At 41.1% G+C, this 21,756-nt stretch overlaps 1 protein-coding gene across 2 annotated transcripts in view; it reads left to right on the forward strand.

Moving 5' to 3' along the window:
* The window catches only part of ARHGAP10 (Rho GTPase activating protein 10), a 364,988-nt gene that overhangs the window by 86,426 nt on the left and 256,806 nt on the right, over window positions 1–21,756 (forward strand). The gene's annotated exons all lie outside the window — the stretch shown is intronic.

Raw genomic sequence — 21,756 nt, forward strand, 5'->3', positions numbered from 1 at the left:
GTGTAATTGGGAGATATTTAGCAAAATAAATAAAAATATAGAAGAGCAAAGATGAGTAGCAAAGTGGTACCTGGCAGGGTGGAGTGGTGGGGCCTGGAGTGAGGAGAACTCATCTTCCTGAGTTTGGTTCTGGCTTCAGAGGCTTATTAGCTCTAACACCCTGGGCAAGTCACTTAACCTTGTTTTCCTCAGTTTCCTTATCTGTCTAATGAGCTGGAGTAGGAAATGGCAAACCACTCCAGTATTTTTGCCAAGAAATTCCCAGATGGGGTCACAAAGAGTCAGACATGACAGAAACAATTCAACAAGAAGAAAGATAATATTAATATGTGCTTTCCTAAATCAATATGTGTCCTGCACAGATCCTTATGTAAGGTTTGGTGGCCCCTATTTCTGTTAGAGTTTGCCACCTACTGCTTTAGGCAGCAGTAAAACTCAGTTTCAGAAAAGGTACCACCCTGCATTAATAGAGGGAGTTTCCTCACCTGAGAGTTCCCTGTACCAGTGAAATCACAGGTCCAGCTCCTAATCCTAGCCTATAATTTTCTCTTTATTTTTTATAAGCCTTTATTATGTTCTAATAATAAGGTAGTATGAATGGCTTATTTTTATTACAATCTTAAAATATAAATTAAAATATTAAAACCACCTGTCACTAAAATAATAAAATAAGACTTTTATACTATAAAAAGTATTGTGATATGTTTAAAAAAAGTTTTTCATTTTATCATTAGTTTCTTATTTGCCTTTTTAGAGATGTTAGATTTTTATAAAATTGCAGACTAAGAGGACAATCTTCTTTAATCTTGGTGCCTAGAGGCTGTACGATTTGACCCATCACTGAGGGCAAGAGCCTGAATGGACTCTGCTTTGCTCCTGTTTGGTAAGAAAGGTCTTTGACAGTTTCACTTTGTTCCCAGAGGCATTGCTGATGCATTTCTTTGTAAATCACAGGTAGTGGAAAGGTGTGGCATGGCCTTCTTAGACTGTAAGCTCTAGGGCAAGGACAGTCTCTTATTTAAACTTTGTCTCCTCATATTCCCTAGCACAGTGCTCAGTGTAAAAGTAAGTACCTAGTAACTTACTTTGGCCCCCACACCTTTGGGTGTTACAATGGCTCATTCTTAGAGACTATCTCAAGACCTCATTCCTTCCTGAATTTCTTTAATGGTCCTAGATTATCACAGGCAGCCCCTATAAATGCGTACAAGTGGACTTTATAAGGAAGGGAACCTGTGCTCTGAAGTTCCATATCCCTGGCATGCAGATAGATACACTCTGGTAGCTAGCTCATGACTTCTAGCTGAAGGCTGTGTGCTAAAGCAGACAGCAAAATGAGAAGCTCCTAGTCAGACCATTTCAGAACACTAGATATATTCTAACTCTGTTGAATTGTATTCTTTTATTTTTAAAACCCTTAATATAACATATTAGTCTCGATTTTTGAAATTGTACATATTTGTGACTTAAAAATGTGTAAACTAATACTAGAGACCCCACGATCTATGAGGATAATGTCTTTGAACTGCTAGCATCATTTTATGCGTAGTCCAGATTTCACCTTCCCTGGGAAGCTTTTCCTGACCCCTCCAGTATCTGACACTCCCTCCTCCTGTAATTACTTTGTGTTCATATCAAAATGATCTTAAACACATGATAACCCCCACACACCACCTGATCTTCTTCTCAAAGGACGGTTCTGGCTGCCCTCCCTTGGACTTGTCAATGTCCTGCTTAGCTATGATGCTCAGAACTGAATCCAGTACTCCAAATGAAGTTGTGTGAGGGTGCTGTATGATACTGGGAGTGTATTATCTCCTTATGCCTTGTAGATAGTCTTCTCTTAATGTAGGCCAGTATTGAGTTAGTGTTCCTGGAGCCTACGTCACACTGTTGATGCATGTTAAGCACTCTGTTCCTCAAAGTCCATCTTTTTTCAGAACTACTGTGTAACCACTTCTCCCTTGCCTTATGTTCGTGAAATTGATTTTTCTTTTGTACCCAAGCATAAGACTTACATTCACTGGTGATGAATTTCATTTTATTAGTTTCAACTCCTTATTATTATATCACCTCCTTTATTAGTTTTAACTACCTTAGCCAGATGGTTTTGGATCCCAACTGTGTCATTGATTGTGCTACACAATCCAGCTACACCTCCTTGCTGTGTCATCTGCAGATTTGGTGTTTACGCCATGCATGCCTTGTCCAAAAACTATATCACACACAGCTCAGCCTAGATCCCAGGGATATTGAAAAGGGGCCATCCCGCCATGCTGACATTGAGCCATTAAGAACTATACTTTGAGTCTGTCCTTCCAACTAATTCTAAATTCAGCCATGTTACTGTCAAATCCATATTCTCCTCAAGAATAGGAAAATATGCTTTGTCAAATGCTTTCCTCAGATCCAGTCAAACTATATCCAGAGTATTCCACTCCTTTACTAGTTTAGTAATCCTGTCAAAAAAGGAGATGAGTTTAGTCTGGCGGCGTGACCTATTCTTGATGTAGCTGACATGCTTATATTTCCTTTTCTAGATTTTTTCCAGTCATTTTTTTAATGGTCCATTTCAGAATGGAAGCCAAGTTTACTGGTTCTGTAGTTTGGAGACCTTTTTCTTCCATTAAAAAAAACAACTAGGAGATATACATTTGACCATCTTCAGTCTTGTGGTACCTCTCATTTCCATGATCTTTTCAGAAACCTCTTGGTATGGCTCAAAAGTCACATCTGTCAGTTCTTTCCCTATCTGGGATGTTGTTCATCTGGGTCAGGTGTTTCCCTCAATAGACTGTAAGTTCCTTAAGGGTGGATATGGTTTCATATTATATCTTTTTAAATACCCAGTGCCTAACCCCTAGTAAGCACTTTATAAATGCTTTTTGAATGAATGGATGCTTCATTGAAAACTACTTTTAGCCTTCAGATGACACGAGATACCAGCTCCTGTGATTTCTGAGTCCTTGAACTTCATATTCAGTGTTTCCTTCCCTCCCTCATTGTGTGTACGGCACTAAGTCCACATGACCTCGCCTTATGTTGTTTTCCATGCTGGGAATGTCCTCCCTTTCCTCTTTGCCAGTCCAAACCTAACCCATTCTTTAAGGCTTAGGTCAGTTCTTGACTCCTAAGTGATATCTTTCCTGACTGCTTCAGTCCACACTGTTCTTTCCCTTTGTGAACTCTTGTAGAATTTACAGTTGGTGCCACATAGTTCAAATTTAATTATATTTATATAGGAAGCATCAAACAGGGTGGCTTGAGAGCTTTCAGGAGATCAGCATCACACCTGGTGTGGGCAGCTTGGTAGCAGGAGTATTGGATTTGGAGTGAAGGGACCTAGGTCTGCATCCTTCTTCATAACTCCGTGTAACTTTGGGCAAATCACTTATCTCCTGGGGCCTCAATTTTCCCATCTGTAAAATGAAGGGAGTTGGAGGAGAGAACCTCTAACATTCCTTTCCAGCTTTAAATCTCCAAAGGTATCACCTGAACTAAGTCTGTTTTCTTCAGTTGTTGATGCATTACTTCTACTCTTGCTACATAGGCATGTACCTGTTTGGTGGGAGAGGACATACCATGCCTCCTCAGAGAGAGTTGCTTTAGTGACTGATTGATTCACTTTACAGAATGAAGGCTTTTGCTCTGGAGTTACTCAGTTCCCTGTCCATGTAGGGCTTTGAGAGGATGCTAGGTGACCCTTGGGGCTTTTGTGGAGAGGATTCTTTCTAGGTATAGGTTGGAGTCGATGGCCTTAGAGGTCTCTTCCAACTTTGAGATTCTGTGATTCTGTTCCAGGAAAATAAATCTAAAAACTCTAGGGAGAGATGAGCAGAGTTGTTTTTTCCTTTTGTTAGCAACTGTAAGTCCCTACTAATATTTACTCTGGGCTTTAAGTGTATACTTGTGGTTAACCCCAGAGTTCCTCCTGTCAGTGTCCCTCTGTGGGTGGTTTTGTTTCCTCCCCACCCCACTCCCCTTCATCTCTCTCTCTCTCTCTCTGCCTGGTTATTTGGGAGACCACTTTGTTTGCCAGGTTACTCACCCTGTTCAGTGGCAACATACTCAAATAATAGAATGTATTGATCAATTGGCTTAGTGTCACTAACGGATTTATGGAAGCTTGGGATTCTTTTATGCCCATGACTTCTAGCTCTGAGATTACCCAACTGTTCCCTCGTCATAAAGAGGAACAGGAACCAGAACCCTGCTCATTCCCCAGAGATTTGTAAGCTGGACTTTCTCAGCATCCATGCCAAGAGGCTCCAAAGGTGAATGCTGGGGATGGGAAAGGCTTAACCTTAGAGACCTGAAGAAATTTTCATTGGGGATCTTGTGTTTTGCTCAGTGTCAATGAGCATTCCAAGTATTGAGTAGGGGCCCATACTGAAGAATGAATGTGGCCAGAAGGTATTATTGTTATCCCAGCTTCTACTGAAAAAATGACTCATCTATTATATTTACGTATGTGTATATGAAGGAGTAAAAAGTGACAATTGCTATTTTTTTACTTTGTGTCTTCTGAGAGAGCCTAAAGAACTGTGAAATCTTGGTATTTTGTATTAAAAATGGAGAACTGCTTTACACTGTATCTAGGAATCAAAGTGAAATTTGGTGTGAATATGTGTGCATGTGTATTTATATGTAATATATCTCAGCTAAAATCCCGTCTTCTACTGGAAGCCTTCTCTGATTCCTCTTAATTCTTGTGCCTTTCCTTTGATGATTACTTTTCTATTTATCCCATAAAAATCTTTTTTGTACATATTTGTTTCCTGCTTGTCTCCTGCATCAGATTGTGAATTCCTCAGGTGCAGGGACTGTCTTTTACCTCTCTTTGTATCTCCATCACTTAGCAGAGTGCCTGACTGATGTGTGTGTATATGTGTGTGCGCGCATGTGTGTGTATACACGTGCATATATAGATAGAATAATTATAGATGGTATTTATATAACATATATATATGTTTATATATATTTGCTAGCCATTGTGCTATTTTAAAGATATTATTTAATTCTCACAACCCTGAGAGGCTGGTGCTATTATTATCCCAATTTTGTAGCTGAGGAAAATGAGGCCAGCAGGTTGAGTGACTTGCCTCAGTTTCCCCGCCAGTGGCCTTGAGTCACACAGCTAGTGTGTGTCTGAGGCTGGATTTGAACTCAGGTTTTCCTGCCTCCAGGCACAGTGCTGTCCATTTGCTGCAGCACCTAGCAGCAGAGATGCTGGGGACCTTCCTTGTTTCATCACAACAATTCTATCAGTGAAACTCTGGTTGTCTGTGATTATCCTTTGCTCATCCCATGTGACCAGCTCATCTTTAAAAAACAGATAAATCATTAAGTTCTTTGATGTCATCCATAACTGGCCCTCCCTTTGCCTTCTCAATGAGCCTAATTTTCAGTTCTTTGGAGACTGTCAGCCATAAAGCATTTCTTTGCAAATCTTGCCTCTTTCAATCAATCCCACCTCCCTGCTGCCCCCACCCCTCACCTCCTCACCACTGACTTAATTCTGAACTCCAGACTTGAGTCAGCCCAGAGGTAGACTGAGCACTGATTTTTGTGCCCCTAAGCTGGTTAATCTTTAAGAGGGTGAGGGGTTACTGGTTCAGTGTTTGGCCATTCATCAAATTCAGTTTTTGGTCCCAAGATTATTTGTTTAGTTCTGTGGTGAAATCTACCAAGACAGTTAGTTATTTGCTCACTTTGGAGCTGGATTGCTTCCTTCCCTCCTCTGAGTATGGCCCTTTCTGTTTGGATAATTGTCACACATCACAGGACAGCATTGTACCATTTTATGTTGGAGGATTTTTGATTTGTGTCCAAGAGACTTGGATTAGTGTAACTGCTATTTCTTTAGCTTGAGTCTTGATCAAAAGATTTAAAGGTCTTAGAGTCTGTACCATGTGATGAACTGCAGTGTTGAGGAATGTCAGGGGCAGGTTTGGATGTGTAGAAATGAGCAGCGGGTTGGGATGAGCTGGTTGATTAGGTTTCTACATGCAAAAACGATGATCATCTGTGTTCTGGAATTTCTGAATTTGGCAGTCACACTTTGCAAAGAGGTAAAGTATTCAGATTTTTTTGAATGATGGTAGTGTTTACATATATATGCATATATATATATATATATATATATATATATATGATTTATCACTTTTCTTTTCTAATTGAGCCTAATGTCATAGGTGACGGGATTGTTTCATGACTATTTTGCTTTGAGAAGCTGGAGTGAGGAGCTCTCGGCAAGAGCTAGCCTGCCCTTTTGGTCTTACGGGTTCTGGAGTCATCTTTGTACTGAAGGGATTGATCCTTAAGATTGTTTTATGTATGAGTTAAATACCATGGCTGATTTGAGTGTATATGTAGTTCAAAAAAGTTTGTAGGCCAGAGATCATCTTTTTTTTTTTTAAACAGTGGAGGAAATTGAGACTTATAGAGGCTCTGTGATTTACCCAAGATTACACAGCTAATAAATAGAAAAGCCAAGATTTGAAACCAGATTTAATTGCACACTGGTAATGAATTCAAAATCTGAACTCAGAACTATTAGTAGGAGGAAGCTTTGGTTTTCTGAATTGAAGTGAAGAGGGAGGGGAAGGCAGTTAATTGGGAGAAATAGGAAGAACCATTTAAAAAAATTTTACAGGGAATCTGCCATCCCCATTATGCTAGCAAATTGGTGTGGACCTGCCAGAATACTTGTAATTTTCCTTTTAGTGTGAATTTGTGAAAATAGTGAGGGAATTTGGGTTAGGAGGAGCTGGCTTATCAGAGTCTATTTCCATGTCTTTCTCCCTGTGTGACTTTGGGCAAATCAGCTAACCTCACTCAGCCTCAGTTGCTGACTTGTAAAATGAGATAACGGTACCTAGGGATAACCATATCATACTCTTCAGGGTCATTGTCAGCATCATAGGACCATAGGTTTTGATCTGGATGGACCAGGTTGAGTCGATCAAGTCTAAACCCCTCATTTTCAGATGAGGTGACTGAGACCCAGACTTTCCCAAGGTCACATAGCTACTACCATGTCTAAAGTAGAATCCAACCTCAGATCTTCCTGACTCTAATCACATGCTTTTCCCACCACAACACTCTTCCTTTCTAGTCTTTGAGAGCCGGGAGACACCTTTGTGACTAATAAGATAAAATATGTACTGATTTTAAACTTTAGATTGTGATTTCTGCCAATGCAGGGTCTGTAATCAGTCTACCAACCACTACTTATTAAGTAGTTCCTAAGTGCCAGGTTACAGGTATAAAGAAAGAAGCCCTGAACTCTAGAAGTTTCCATTCAACAAAGATAGAATAGAAACGTATATATCATAAATATAAAATGATAGAGACAAATTATATTCAAGGTGGTTTGGGAGGAGGGCACTAGCAGTTGGGAGAATGGGATCAGATGGTATTTGATTTGCATCAAAGGAAGAGAAGGGACCCTGTGCAATGAATGGAAAAGAGTGAGAACATTCCAGACATGGGGGTTGGCCATTGTGAAGGTACAGAGTGTCACCAATGGCGAACAGAGAGGGAGAAGGCCAGTTTGGCTGGATTATAGAATGTGTGAGTCTAGAAAGAGAAGTTGAGATGGAGTTGGGTCAGATTTTAACCTCTAGACATAGTTCATATTTTATCCTAGAGGCAATTGAAAGACACGAGTTGAATCTCTAGGATCAGCATGTTTCCCCTAGTAGAATATAAACTTCTTGAGGACAAATACTGTTATTTATTTTTTGGCTCACAGCTATATGCTGTGCCCAACGTATAGAGTAGGTAGGCACTTAATAAATGCTTATTTAATTCATTTAAATTGAAAAAGATTATGGGAAACAGCATTTTTTGAATGCTTCTGCCTTTGTTATGTATTAAACGCTCAAAGGACTTTTTTGTTTTGTGATACAAAAGAAACAGAAATAATTGCCTTGTCCTCAAAGGAGAAACAGACAGAAGAGTCCTGGAAAGTAGATAAACAATAGATAGAATAGTCAGCAAGTGCAGATGCATGTCTAGTGCAAGCTCCATTCTGCCCTAGGAGATGAGTGACTGGTTGTGTGGCACAAGCACTGATGTGTAAGTCACAGAACCATGAGCCATGATTAATCTAGATGTCGGTTGGCATCTAGCTATTAAAATTTATAATCTTAGTTTTGCTACTTGGCAGTGCCTCTCACTTGAAGAAATTCACTCGTCTTTCTTACCCATATTTTCTGGGTACCATTTTTGAAGGATTTACTCCAGTTCTAAAAATGCAAAGGTATATTTAAATGGATTTTGAAATCCCCACAATTTTTAGCATTGCAAGCAAATGTGTTTGTTTAGACCTGGAGCAGTTTTCACTGGATTTTGCTCCCCTCTCCCCCCATCCAGAGCCTGTAGAAGGAAATAGCAAACTCAAAGGTCCTTTTTGAGAGAAATAAATCTCTGAGGTCCCGGAGATCCTCAGATGAGAGAGGACAATTTTAATTCAGATGTAGTATTTTTCTAATTAATTAGCATTTTATCAGTCTATAGTTTTGAATTTTAGAATATCATAATATATTGCAATGTTTTTCTTAATATATTTAATGATCCTATTTCACATTAGAGTTTTTAAATTATGAACTTGTTTTCTAAATATTTTGATAATTATATTTCAGTATAATTGGTTTGCTTTATCATCCTATGTATATTGTTGTATTCATTTTATTTTATTTTATTTATTTATTTTTTTTTAAATTTAACTTTTAACATTTATTTTCACAAAATTTTGGGTTACAAATTTTCTCCCCTTTTATCCCCTCCTCCCCCAAACACCAAGCATTCTAATTGCCCCTATGACCAATCTGCTCTCTCTTCTATCCTCCCTCTCTGCCCTTGTCTCCGTCTTCTCTTTTGTCCTGTAGGGCCAGATAGCTTTCTTTACCCCTTAACCTGTATTTCTTATTTCCTAGTGGTAAGAACATTACAGTTGATCCTAACACTTTGAGTTCCAACTTCTTTAGCTCCCTCCCTCTCCATCCCTTCCCTTTGGAGGACAAGCAATTCAATATAGGCCAAATCTGTGTAGTTTTGCAAATGATTTCCATACTAGTTGTGTTGTATAGGACTAACTATATTTCCTCCATCCTATCCTGTCCCCCATTACTTCTATTCTCTTTTGATCCTTTCCCTCCCCATGAGTGTCGACCTCGGATTGCATGCCCTCCCCATGCCCTCCCCTCTATCCTCCCCCCCACCCTGCTTGTGCCCTTGTCCCCCACTCTCCTGTATTGTGAGATAAGTTTTCCTATCAAAATGAGTGTGCATTTTATTCTTTCCTTTAGTGGAATGTGATGAGAGTAGACCTCATGTTTTTCTCTTGCCTCCCCTCTTTATCCCTCCACTAATAAGTCTTTTGCTTGCCTCTTTTATGAGAGATAATTTGCCCCATTCAATTTCTCCCTTTCTCCTCCCAATATTTCTCTCTCACTGCTTGATTTCATTTTTTTTTTTAAGATATGATCCCATCCTCTTCAATTCACTCTGTGCACTCTGTCTCTATGTATGTGTGCGTGTGTGCATGTGTGTGTGTGTACTCCCACCCAGTACCCAGATACTGAAATGTTTCAAGAGTTACAAATATTGTCTTTCCATGTAGGAATGTAAACAGTTCAACTTTAGTAAGTCCCTTATGACTTCTCTTTGCTGTTCACCTTTTCATGGTTCTCTTCATTCTTGTGTTTGAAAGTCAAATTTTCTTTTCAGCTCTGGTCTTTTCATCAAGAAAATTTGAAAGTCCTCTATTTCATTGAAAGACCATTTTTTCCCCTGAAGTATTATACTCAGTTTTGCTGGGTAGGTGATTCTTGGTTTTAGTCCTAGTTCCTTTGACTTCTGGAATATCCTATTCCATTCCCTTCGATCCCTTAATGTAGAAGCTGCTAGGTCTTGTGTTATCCTGATTGCATTTCCACAATACTTGAATTGTTTCTTTCTAGCTGCTTGCAATATTTTCTCCTTGACCTGGGAACTCTGGAATTTGGCCACAATGTTCCTAGGAGTTTCTCTTTTTGGATCTCTTTCATGCGGTGTTCTGTGGATTCCTTGAATATTTATTTTGCCCTCTGGTTCTAGAATCTCAGGGCAGTTTTCCTTGATAATTTCATGGAAGATGATGTCTAGGCTCTTCTTTTGATCATGGTTTTCAGGTAGTCCCATAATTTTTACATTGTCTCTCCTGAATCTATTTTCCAGGTCAGTTGTTTTTCCAATAAGATATTTCACATTATCTTCCATTTTTCGAATCTGCGCGGTATGTTCTGTGATATCTGTCTTTCTCACAAAGTCCTTAGCGTCCATCTGTACCATTCCAGTTTTGAAAGATCTATTTTCTTCAGTGAGCTTTTGAATCTCTTTTTCCATTTGGCTAATTCTGCTTTTGAAAGCATTCTTCTCCTCATTGGCCTTTTGCACCTCTTTTGCCAATTGAGTTAGGCTAGTTTTCAAAGTGTTAATTTCTTCAACATTTTTTTGGTTCTCCTTTAGCAGGGAGCTGATCTGCTTTTCATGCTTCTCTTTCATCCCTCTCATTTCTCTTCCCAGTTTTTCCTCCACCTCTCTAACTTGATTTTCAAAATTCTTTTTGAGCTCTTCCATGGCCTGAGCCCATTGGGTGGGCTGGGACACAGAAGCCTTGATTTCTGTGTCTTTGCCTGATGGTAAGCATTGTTCTTCCTCATCAGAAAGGAAGGGAGGAAATGTCTGTTCTCCAAGAAAGTAGCCTTCAATAGTTTTATTTCTTTTCCCTTTTCTGGGCATTCTCCCCAGCCAGTGACTTGACCTCTGAATATTCTCCTCATACCCACCTCGCCTCCTGGTCCTCCCAGCCAGCGTTTGGGGACTGAGATTCAAATGCTGCTTCCCGCCTTAGGGCTTTTGGCGGGGGCAGGGCTGCTATTCAGTGTGAGAATTAAGTTCAGGTGGTCAGGTCAGGGCAGGGCCGCCTCTCAGGCTCAGTTCCCTCAGGGGGTTTATGTACAGACCTTCCACAATGGATCCAGGCTCCTGCCTGCTTGGGGAGCCCCTGTCTGCAGCCGCCTCTCAGCTTCTATCTCCCGGGGGGACCCGAGCCATGGGGGCACCCCACTCCCCTCTCGACCTGCCAAAGAGACTCTCTCACCGACCCCAGTCACCTGTGGGTGGAGGTGCCGCCACTGGAGATCCCGTCCCTGAAGCCTGCTCGGATCTGTACCTCTCGGAGCCACGGCCGCCGCAGGTCTGGGCTGGGCTCCGCATCTGCAGGGCGACGGACCTTTTGCGAGAGGTTTGCAGGTCCCTCTGTGGGTGGAGGGACCCGCGTGGCCGCTGGAGATCCCGTCCCCGTAGCCAGCTCAGATCTTTTCCTCACGGTGTCGCGGCCGCTGCAGGGCTGCCCTCTGCGCCCAGTCCGCAGCACGAAGGACCCCCCCGAGAGGTTTGCAGGTCTCTCCGGAACAGAAATCTCCCTCGCTCCAATATTCTGTGGCCTCTGGGTGCAGAATTCACCGTGAGTTGGTCCCCTCTAGCTGTTCTGTGGGTTGTGGGTTCAGAGCTATGTGTATGTACGTCTTTCTACTCTGCCATCTTTATTATTTTATTCATTTAAATGCCTTATTCTTGAAGGCATTTGAAGGCATCATCAGACTGCCAAAGGGGGTCTATGCTGTAAAAAAAGTTTAAGAATCCCTACATACTATTGATTCCAAATTGCTGGATCCATTGTCTTTTTCTTAATTCTCATTTTCTTGACTCCCCTGTAGCATTGTTACTCTTCCTACTTAACCCTTTTTCCTCCCTTTGCTTCTGGTGCTTTCTGTACCTCATTTGATCACCGCTTTGCTTCCCTGGACCTTCTCCTCATCGCTTAATATGGGAATTCCCCAAGGTTCTGTCCTTGGCCTTCTTTCCTGCTTTCTCTCACTGGACATTCTAATTCGTTTTTCAGCCAATTCAGCCAATCTCTCCATGTGAATGATTTCCCATCCATATCTCCAATCCTGACTACTTTTGAGGGGGTATCCAGACATATGTCTTTACCTTTCTGAAAGGCATTTCCACCTGGATGTTCCACCAACATTTTAAGTGGTGGAACCTTATCCGAAAGTGAACTTGAGGCACCTTATTGCAGTGGAAAGGTTATTGAATTTGGAATTGGGAGCAACCTGGGCTGTAACTTTGCCTTTGACATGTATCTGCGTGACCACAGGTAATTCAGTTCAATATGACAAACATTTTTTAGGATTCTGTTACCTGCCATGCAGAGACATAAATGATAATGATTCCTGGCCCCAAGGAGCACGCATTCTATCAAGAAGGGGTACATATAGGCACAAAAATAGAATATGCTCAAAGCAAAGGTAAGGTCCTTCTGTGAAAGGACAATGTTGATCAGTGGTAAGATCAAGAAGGGCCTTTCAAAGGGGCTACATGTAGGATAAGCCTTTAACGGACCTAGTGATTATAAGAGGCCAAAATGAGGAGAGAGGGCATACAAAGCAGAGGAATGGTCTGTGCAAAGACATGAAAATAGGAGATTGAGCGTTGCATATAGTGAGCATCATATCGGTTAGTTTGTGCATGAGTTGGAAATGGAAAGTCAATTTGGAGCCAGATTGTGAAAAAGTGGTGGAATTCCAGAAAATTTTTAATCTGATGGGCATTAGGGAGCCCTGAAGCAAGCCTCTTGAGCAAGAGAGTAACATGGTCAGACCTGTTCTGTAGAAATCAGATATCGTTTGAGCAGCACTGTGGAGGATCATCTCTCTGAGTTTGTTTCTTTTTCTCATAAAATGGGCTAATCATAACTGTACAACTTACCTTGGCAGGGTTGTGGTAAGAATCCAGTAGGTATATATAATGTACAAAAGTCCTGGGATTGGCAGCATCCTTCAGATATGTGATCCTGCTTCTAGCCCAGTCCTCATAGTCATCATCTGGGGGAGCAGCCCCTGTTGAAAAAGAATCAGTCCTTCCCACCAAAAATTGCCTCACATGCGGTGGGGTTAGGTAAGCCAGCCTGTTTAAAACAGCAAACAGAACTCCCTGAGGGAGAGAAAGCAGGCAGCTTGGGCTAGGGAAATCAAATCCCCATCACTGTCTTGACCACAGTCTCTCTTTAGATTTAGATAGAGACAATCTGGGACCTGGAACCCTGGAACTTTGGGAAGAACTGTACTTCCAGTCCAGTGCCCATAGTCATTCTCCTGGAAAGCAAATCCTATGGATTGTACAACCTGACAGCCACTCCCATTGGTGCAACAGCTATAGCTGCGGAAGACCTGGAAAAATTCTGGTCACTTAAGTCCCTGTCCCTGTCGAATATTCAGTATTGGAAATCTGGATGATCTTATATAGTATCTGTGCAAATGGTATTAAAGAAGAGGTATTCTTACCTGCTTTGCTGCTGCACTCTAACCCTGGGATCTTTCCATGTGATTTGAGCTGAAATTTCCTGTCTGTGTTATCTTCCCAGTTAGGATGTGAGCAACTTGACAGGAAGGGGGCTGCCTTTCTACTTGGTATCTGTGGTGCTTAGCACATCAAAAGCACTTAATAGATGCTTTATTAATTTTTTTATTTGTAAAATCTTAACATGGTATATATCCATCTCCAGTTGTCCTGACCTAGGGCTTGCCACTGGACTCAGATGACTCTGGAGGAGTGAGGCTGATAACTTTAAATCCTGCCTCACTTAAATCCAATTCACTTGCAAGTTAATACGTTGCCCTTCTGAAGTCATTGGTCCTCTTTGAGAAGGAAGGATGAACCACAATGACAGTTGCCATGACCATTATTGTCCTCAGTCTCTTGCACAGTGCTAAATACACCGTTAAGCATTTGTTAATAGTATATTGAATTTTAATCCCAAATATGTTCTTGTGAGTAGGTGGAATATATTCCATGATATTGCCCATTTTCTCCTTGTTAACTGAATCAGTAGCAAGATCCCTGATCTTTGTTATTCAGTTCTGGGGCCAAAGTACCATGTCACTAGGGCTAGCTGAAGCCATGTTTTCCAATGCCCAAAAAGCATGCAGAGAAGCTAGAGAGAGAAATTTTTTTTCTTATTTCCAACACCCAGTCTCAGGAATTTTGGTTCCTTTAAAGGTGTCTTTCAAAAGCCTGTCTTCTCCGCAAAGCTTCCTTTGTTTCAAGGCTGGAAATCAATATCCACACGTTTGCCTGTTTTACCTCACTGCAGCGTCTTCAGTTGGTTGATATCTGAGTGATAATGGCCTCCCATACTACCTTTATGTTCAGCAATTCCACTGAAGCAATTATTGATCTTTATTCAGTGCACTGTTAGACATTGGGAATATACTCAGAAGAGCCCATGGTCTCATCACTTTAGATATTCTGTCCAGTAAGCTTAGTTACAGCACATCCATACTTCAAGGGAGCTCCCCAGCCCCCGAACTTAAGTCCTGCTTCATATTAGATGGTGATGGCATTGTTATTGAGAGGACACATAGCACGGTTTTCCAGGAGTTGAGATGGGCTTCCATGATTAATGGTCTTTGTGATCATGAAGACAATTCTAAATCATGATGAAAATGAGCAGTTTCAGTTCTTGGAACTGTGCCCTACAGATCAAAAGTGCCAGGTTAGATTAAATCATGGTGATAGACATTATTTTAAAAAATACAATAGCTTTGTGAGTTGCTTTGAATATCTTCCTGGGTAAAGATTTGCACAGCTAAGATCCAGTAAAATATTGGTGGTGGTTATTGTCCTGGCTATAAGATGGTAAAACATGTGGAGACATAATTTCGATAGTAGATCTTCCCAACTGCCAGAGAAGCATTCGGTTTTTGCTGGAGCAGAAGACAGAGGGTGACACATCATAGCGTAGTGAAGAGAGGACTGAAATCCTTTTCCATGTGTGAACCTCTCAGTCTCAGTGTCTTCATCTATAAAATGGATCATTCTTGCACTTCTGTTTTATAGAGTCATTGTGAGAGTCAAATGAGGTCATGTCTCTGAAGCTCTGTGTACATCTTAAAGTGCGATCAGTTAGTGGTTTTTGTTTGTTATTAGCAATAACATGACATATCTCCTGAGATAGCATATCCTCAGAAAATCAGAATTGAAGGTTAGTTACCGAAGTGTATACTTTGTATATCTTAAGTAAATTTTGAGATTAATACAGTTATAGGGATTGTAGTCACACTTACTTATTAGATTTATCTTTCATGGAGAGAAGCTTATCTGAAGATAATAGAGAGCCATACCTTATAATTATTACCCCTATTATCAAGAATTTATATTTTTAAGATAATTTTTACTACCTTGCTCTATTACTTATTCCCTATTAAAAAACAATTTTGAATCTTTATACACTTTGTTGCCCTCATGTTAGAGAAATTGTATGAGAGAAGTTGAGAAACTTGTTTTGGGTCACTGAGAATCTGGAACAGAGGTGTCAAAACTCCCTAGTGCAAACTGAGCTGAATTAAAATATAATTGGGAAATATTTAGCAAAATAAATAATAATATAGAACAACCTAGATGATATTAATTTGTGTTCTAATTTGGTCTAAATTGGTATTAAACTCTTAGAAACAGGGCCCACTAAACCACTATACCTAATGATTCCTGTGGGCCGCATATTGACTTTGCAAACTGCATGTTAATATTATCTGTGTTTTATTGTGTCTTTGTTTTGTCAGATATTTTCCCGTTTACATTTTGGTTTGGGCAGCATGTACAACGAACACATTAATGTTCCCTCAGGGACTTTTTTCAGGACTTAATATAGTGGGGTGGCTGGCATTTATGAGATGGTCCAACAAGCAGTTGTCCAGAGCTAGGCTAGGCCCTCCTCCACAGAAGAGGAAGAAGTGGGTTCGGCCCTGATCCTATAGAGCAGAGGTCAACAAACAATGGCCCGTGGGCCCAGTCTGGCCTGTTGACTCTTTCTATATGGCCAATGGGCTGTGAATGGTATTCTCTTTCCGACTCCAAGCCCAAGCCCCCAGCTGCCTACATAAAATGCAAATGAATTCAGAATTGTGGAACACAAATAAAGTTGTAAAACCATTATCTTCCTCTTGTACAGATAGAATCTTGGAATGAAATGTAGTTTGGGCCTTACCCTGTGGAGCTTTCTTAGTTGTTCATGTTCTTAGAACTGTCAGTTTTCCTTTAACTAAGGATATTGTATATTGATTAGGCCTCCTTGGAGGAAAGAGCAAATTAAAAAAGGTGAGAGAAGAGAAAGATGGAGGATGTAAAAATTTGGTCAAAGTAGTTATAAGATCAGTATAATAACTAGGAATTTTTGTATGTGGAGCCAGTGGCATGAAAGGTGCCATTAGGGGTGTGTGTGTGTGTGTGTGTATGTGTGTGTATGTGGTTGTGGGTGTGTAGGCAGGCCCTTTGTGGGGGGGAGGCAGAGACAAGGGTACACCACAACATTATTTTTTGGAAGATTACCTGTCTGCCAGGAGCCCAACCCTTTTTCAACTAAGCCATTTGTCAACATTCTACTTTAGCTATTATTCTGGATCATTGGGTGCTGAAATCAGGGGATCCTTCACATATGGCATTGAAAGCATCTGACTGCAGGAGAATGGGGCTGGAATTAGTAACTCTTAAAATAAACAAATGCTTTTGGGTAGGGGAATGGCTGAAAGAGAGCTTAAGCTAATTTACTTCCTTTCCTCCCCCCCAAAAAAATCACCTTAAAATATGTTACAATTGCAAAGGACCCTTAGGAATCATCTTGTCCAACTCTTTAATTTTACAGCCTCAGGGGCCCTCTAATTACTGTCTTTAGAATTAATAAAGGTTGAATGAGAATAAAGAGAGTAATGAGAGAAATAGTAGAAGGTATTATGAGGGGAAGGAACTTGTTCTAAAAAGCAAAGGTGGGGGGAACAGTTGAAAATTCTTGATTTTTTAAAAATCACCCCAAGGATAGAAGAATGCTGGATTTGAGGTCAGAAAGACCTGGGTTCAAATCCTACATCAGACATTTACTAGATCATGACTAAGTAATTCACTTACCAGTGCTTTTGTTTCCTTATCTATAAAACAGAGGGTTTTGACCTAATATAAATAACAGCTAATAATAATTTGTCCTAAGGTACTTTGAGACTCTCCATCTATGATTCTGTAATCCCCCCTTTCTAATTTCATGTAATCAGAATTAGCTGTTTTATTTTTTGTAAATTTAATATGTAAATTTACCCATTGGGATTGATTGATATTAGCATCAGTCCAACCATAACTATGAAAGGTACCTTGCGGTTTTCTTCTATTTTTTTTTTTATGGTCTGACCTTCAGTTTTCATGTTGAGTATCTGTTTTGAGCTTATTGTGGTATATGGTAGAAGATGTTGGTCTAAATCTAATTTCTGCCAGTCAGTATTTACCTAAGCACCTACTATGTGTCAAGCACTGTGATACTGTTCTGGGGATACACAGGAAGGCAAAAGAGTGTCCCTGCTTTCATGGGGTTTCCAGTCTGCTTTCCAGTTTTCCTTGCAGATAAGAGATAGGAGAAGGAGTTCTTCTCCCAATAAACATGTAGTGTCAGGTTGATCCAACACTGGGCTATTGAGGTCAGTGCCTTCTGATTCTGGCTCCAGTCTGCTCCAGTAACTTACTTTGCTTTTTATTGTTTTATCCAGGACCAAATATTTTTGATGTTCACTGCGTATAGTATATTTGATGTCTGCATTTCTTTCTCTTAGTTACGTTGTTTAAAGAAGAGGTGGTGTAATGATGTAAAGTTACTATGTTTTCTAGTGTAACGTAATGAATGTTTTATTACTTCCCCCTTCTTTTTCATTTGGGTATTTGGGGCAGTCATTGTTTTCAGTTTTTTTAAAAGCCTTCTCAGTCACATGAAGTATTAGTAAAACAAAACCAAATACGAGTCATACAAGACTTCCTTGTGCTGTGCTGTGAGAGGAGGCGTTGGGCTTTCGTCTCCACTTAGAGAAGGTGGGAGATGGCAGCATTTGCTTGAGCCTGGCATTTGTGATTTATCAAGTTCCTCCTCTGTAAAATAAAGGCTTTGGAGGCTAGAGAGCACTTCCAGCTGTAAATCCATGGTCCTCTGCTTATGGACGCAGCATCCGAAGTAGCTTTCAGCTGTATATCTCAGCTGAAAGATCCAGCAACCAGCAACCGCAGAGCTCCCATGGGAGTAAGGGAAAGGAAGGAATAAGTAGTTATTTAGCACCTCCTATGACAGGTACTGTGCTAATTAAGCACTTTATAAATATTTTCTCATTTGATCCTCACAACAGCTCTTGAGGTGGGTGCTGTTATTATCATTTTATATTTGAGAAAGCTGAAGCAAACGAGGTTAATCTACTTTCCTGGAGTCACATGACTGGGACGTGTCAGAGAACAGATTTGAACTCAGGTCTTGTGCTGGCTAGCTGCCATATTCTTCTAAGATCAGTAGACTGTTGAGCTTTTGTTGTTCAGTAGTGTCCAACTCTTTGAAACCCCATTTGGGATTTTCTTGGAAACGATACTGGAGTGGTTTACCATTTCCTTCTCTAGTTGGTTTTACAGATGAGGAAACTGAGGCAAACAGGTTAAAGTGACTTGCCCAGCTTACATAGCTAGTAAGTGACTCAGTCCAGATTTGAACTCAGTAAAATGAATCTTCCTGATTCCAGGCTCAGTACTCTATCCACTTTGCCATCTGGCTGATCCTGATGGTTCCTGAAAACTCAAGGTTACTTTGCTTTGTTAAAAGGTTATGAAGTAAAGACCTCTGGTTGATTGAGTTGGAGCTTTTTCTGTCTCCAGTAATGGTGTGTTGTGTAGTACACACTACAATTCAAACTCTTCCTTGGTTTTCATGAAAAAGAAAACTTGACAGTCATGGGACTGAATGAAACATGTAACAGAATCTCAACTTGGCATGTCTTCACTCCTGACCTTTATACTTGATTTTAAGGGACTGACCCACGAGGATGGTGGGTGATTCCTTCCAAGATATTTCCTCTTCTTTGTAAATCAGATAGATTGTTTTCTGAAGCACTCGATTATGTTTCTTTTTTTAATAATTAATTTGCTTTCAGTTTTCAACAATCACTTCCATAAGTTTTAAATTTTTCTCCCTCTCCCTCTCCATGACAGCATGCAATCTTTTGTATGTTCTCCACATACATTCTTTTTTTTTTTTTAATTTTTAACATTTATTTTCACACAATTTTGGGTTACAAATTTTCTCCCCTTTTATCCCCTCCCCCCCCCCAAACCCGAGCTTTCTAATTGCCCCTGTGACCTATCTGCTCTCTCCTCTATCCTCCCTCCCTGCCCTTGTCTCCGTCTTCTCTTTTGTCCTGTAGGGCCAGATAGCTTTCTTGACCCCTTAACCTGTATTTCTTGTTACCCAGTGGTAAGAACATTACATTTGGTCCTAACACTTTGAGTTCCAACTTCTTTAGCTCCCTCCCTCTCCACCCCTTCCCCTTGGAAGGCAGGCAATTCAATATAGGCCATATCTGTTTAGTTTTGCAAATGATTTCCATACTAGTTGTGTTGTTCAGGACTAACTATTATTTCCCTCCATCCTATCCTGTCCCCCTTTACTTCTATTTTCTTATGGTCCTTTCCCTCCCCATGAGTGTCGACCTCGGATTGCATTCCCTCCCCATGCCCTCCCCTCCATCCTCCCCCCACCCTGCTTGTGCCCCTGTCCCCCACTCTTCTGTATTATGAGATAGGTTTTCCTATCAAAATGAGTGTGCATTATATTCTTTCCTTTAGTGGAATGTGATGAGAGTAGACCTCATGTTTTTCTCTTGCCTCCCCTCTTTATCCCACCACTAATAAGTCTTTTGCTTGCCTCTTTTATGAGAGATAATTTGCCCCATATAACTTCTCCCTTTCTCCTCCCAATATTTCTCTCTCACTGCTTGATTTCATTTTTTTTTAAGATATGATCCCATCCTCTTCAATTCACTCTGTGCACTCTGTCTCTATGTATGTGTGCGTGTGTGCATGTGTGTGTGTGTGTACTCCCACCCAGTGCCCAGATACTGAAATGTTTCAAGAGTTATAAATATTGTCTTTCCATGTAGGAATGTAAACAGTTCAACTTTAGTAAGTCCCTTATGACTTCTCTTTGCTGTTCACCTTTTCATGGTTCTCTTCATTCTTGTGTTAGAAAGTCAAATTTTCTTTCCAGCTCTGGTCTTTTCATCAGGAAAATTTAAAAGTCCTCTATTTCATTGAAGACCATTTTTTCTCCTGAAGTATTATACTCAGTTTTGCTGGGTAGGTGATTCTTGGCTTCAGTCCTAGTTCCTTTGACTTCTGGAATATCCTATTCCATTCCCTTCTATCCCTCAATGTAGAGGGTGCCAGATCTTGTGCTATCCTGATTGTATTTCCACAATACTTGAATTGTTTCTTTCTAGCTGCTTGCAATATTTTCTCTTTCACCTGGGAATTCTGGAATTTGGCCACAATGCTCCTAGGAGTTTCTCTTTTTGGATCTCTTTCATGCGGTGTTCTGCGGATTCCTTGAATATTTATTTTGCCTTCTGGTTCTAGAATCTCAGGGCAGTTTTCCTTGATAATTTCATGGAAGATGATGTCTAGGCTCTTCTTTTGATCATGGTTTTCAGGTAGTCCCAGAATTTTTACATTGTCTCTCCTGATTCTATTTTCCAGGTCAGTTGTTTTTCCAATAAGATATTTCACATTATCTTCCATTTTTCGAATCTGCGCGGTATGTTCTGAGATATCTGTCTTTCTCATAAAGTCCTTAGCGTCCATCCGTACCATTCCAGTTTTGAAAGATCTATTTTCTTCAGTGAGCTTTTGAATCTCCTTTTCCATTTGGTTAATTCTGCTTTTGAAAGCATTCTTCTCCTCATTGGCCCCTTGCACCTCCCTTGCCAACTGAGTTAGGCTAGTTCTCAAGGTGCCAATTTCTTCAAGATTTTTCTGGTTCTCCTTTAGCAGGGAGCTGATCTGCTTTTCATGCTTCTCCCTCATCCCTCTCATTTCCCTTCCCAGTCTTTCCTCCACCTCTCTAACTTGATTTTCAAAATTCCTCTTGAGCTCTTCCATGGCCCGAGCCCATTGGGTGGGCTGGGACACAGAATCCTCGATTTCTGTGTCTTTGCCTGATGGCAAGCATTGTTCCTCCCCATCAGAAAGGAAGGGAGGAAGTGTCTTTTCTCCGATAAAGTACCCTTCAATAGTTTTATTTCTTTTCCCTTTTCTTGGCATTTTCTCCAACCAGTGGCCTGACCTCTGAATGTTCTCCTCACACCCACCTCGCCTCCTGGTCCTCCCAGCCAGCGTTTGAGGACTGAGATTCAAATGCTGCTTCCCGCCTTAGGGTTTTTGGCGGGGGCAGGGCTGTTATTCAGTGTTAAATTAGGCTCAGGTGTTGAGGTCAGGGGCAGGGCCGCCTCTCTGGCTCAGTTCCCTCAGGGGGTTTATGCACAGACCTTCCACAATGGATCCAGGTTCCTGCCTGCTTGGGGAGCCCCCCGTCCGCAGCCGCCTCTCAGCCCCCACCTCCCAGAGGGGCCCGAGCCATGGAGGCACCCCGCTCCCCTCTCAACCTGCCAAAGAGACTCTCTCACCCACCCCCGTCAGTCACCTGTTGGTGGGGGGGCTTGTGCCACCGCTGAAGATCCCGCCTCTGGAGCCCTCTCAGATCTGTGCCTCTCGGAGCTGTGACCGCCGCCGCAGGTCCGGGCTGGGCTCCGCGTCTGCAGCGCAACGGACCTTTTGCGAGAGGTTTGCAGGTCCCTCTGT

The sequence above is a fragment of the Notamacropus eugenii genome, chromosome 6 (assembly GCF_028372415.1).
Source record: "Notamacropus eugenii isolate mMacEug1 chromosome 6, mMacEug1.pri_v2, whole genome shotgun sequence".
NCBI lineage: Eukaryota > Metazoa > Chordata > Mammalia > Diprotodontia > Macropodidae > Notamacropus > Notamacropus eugenii.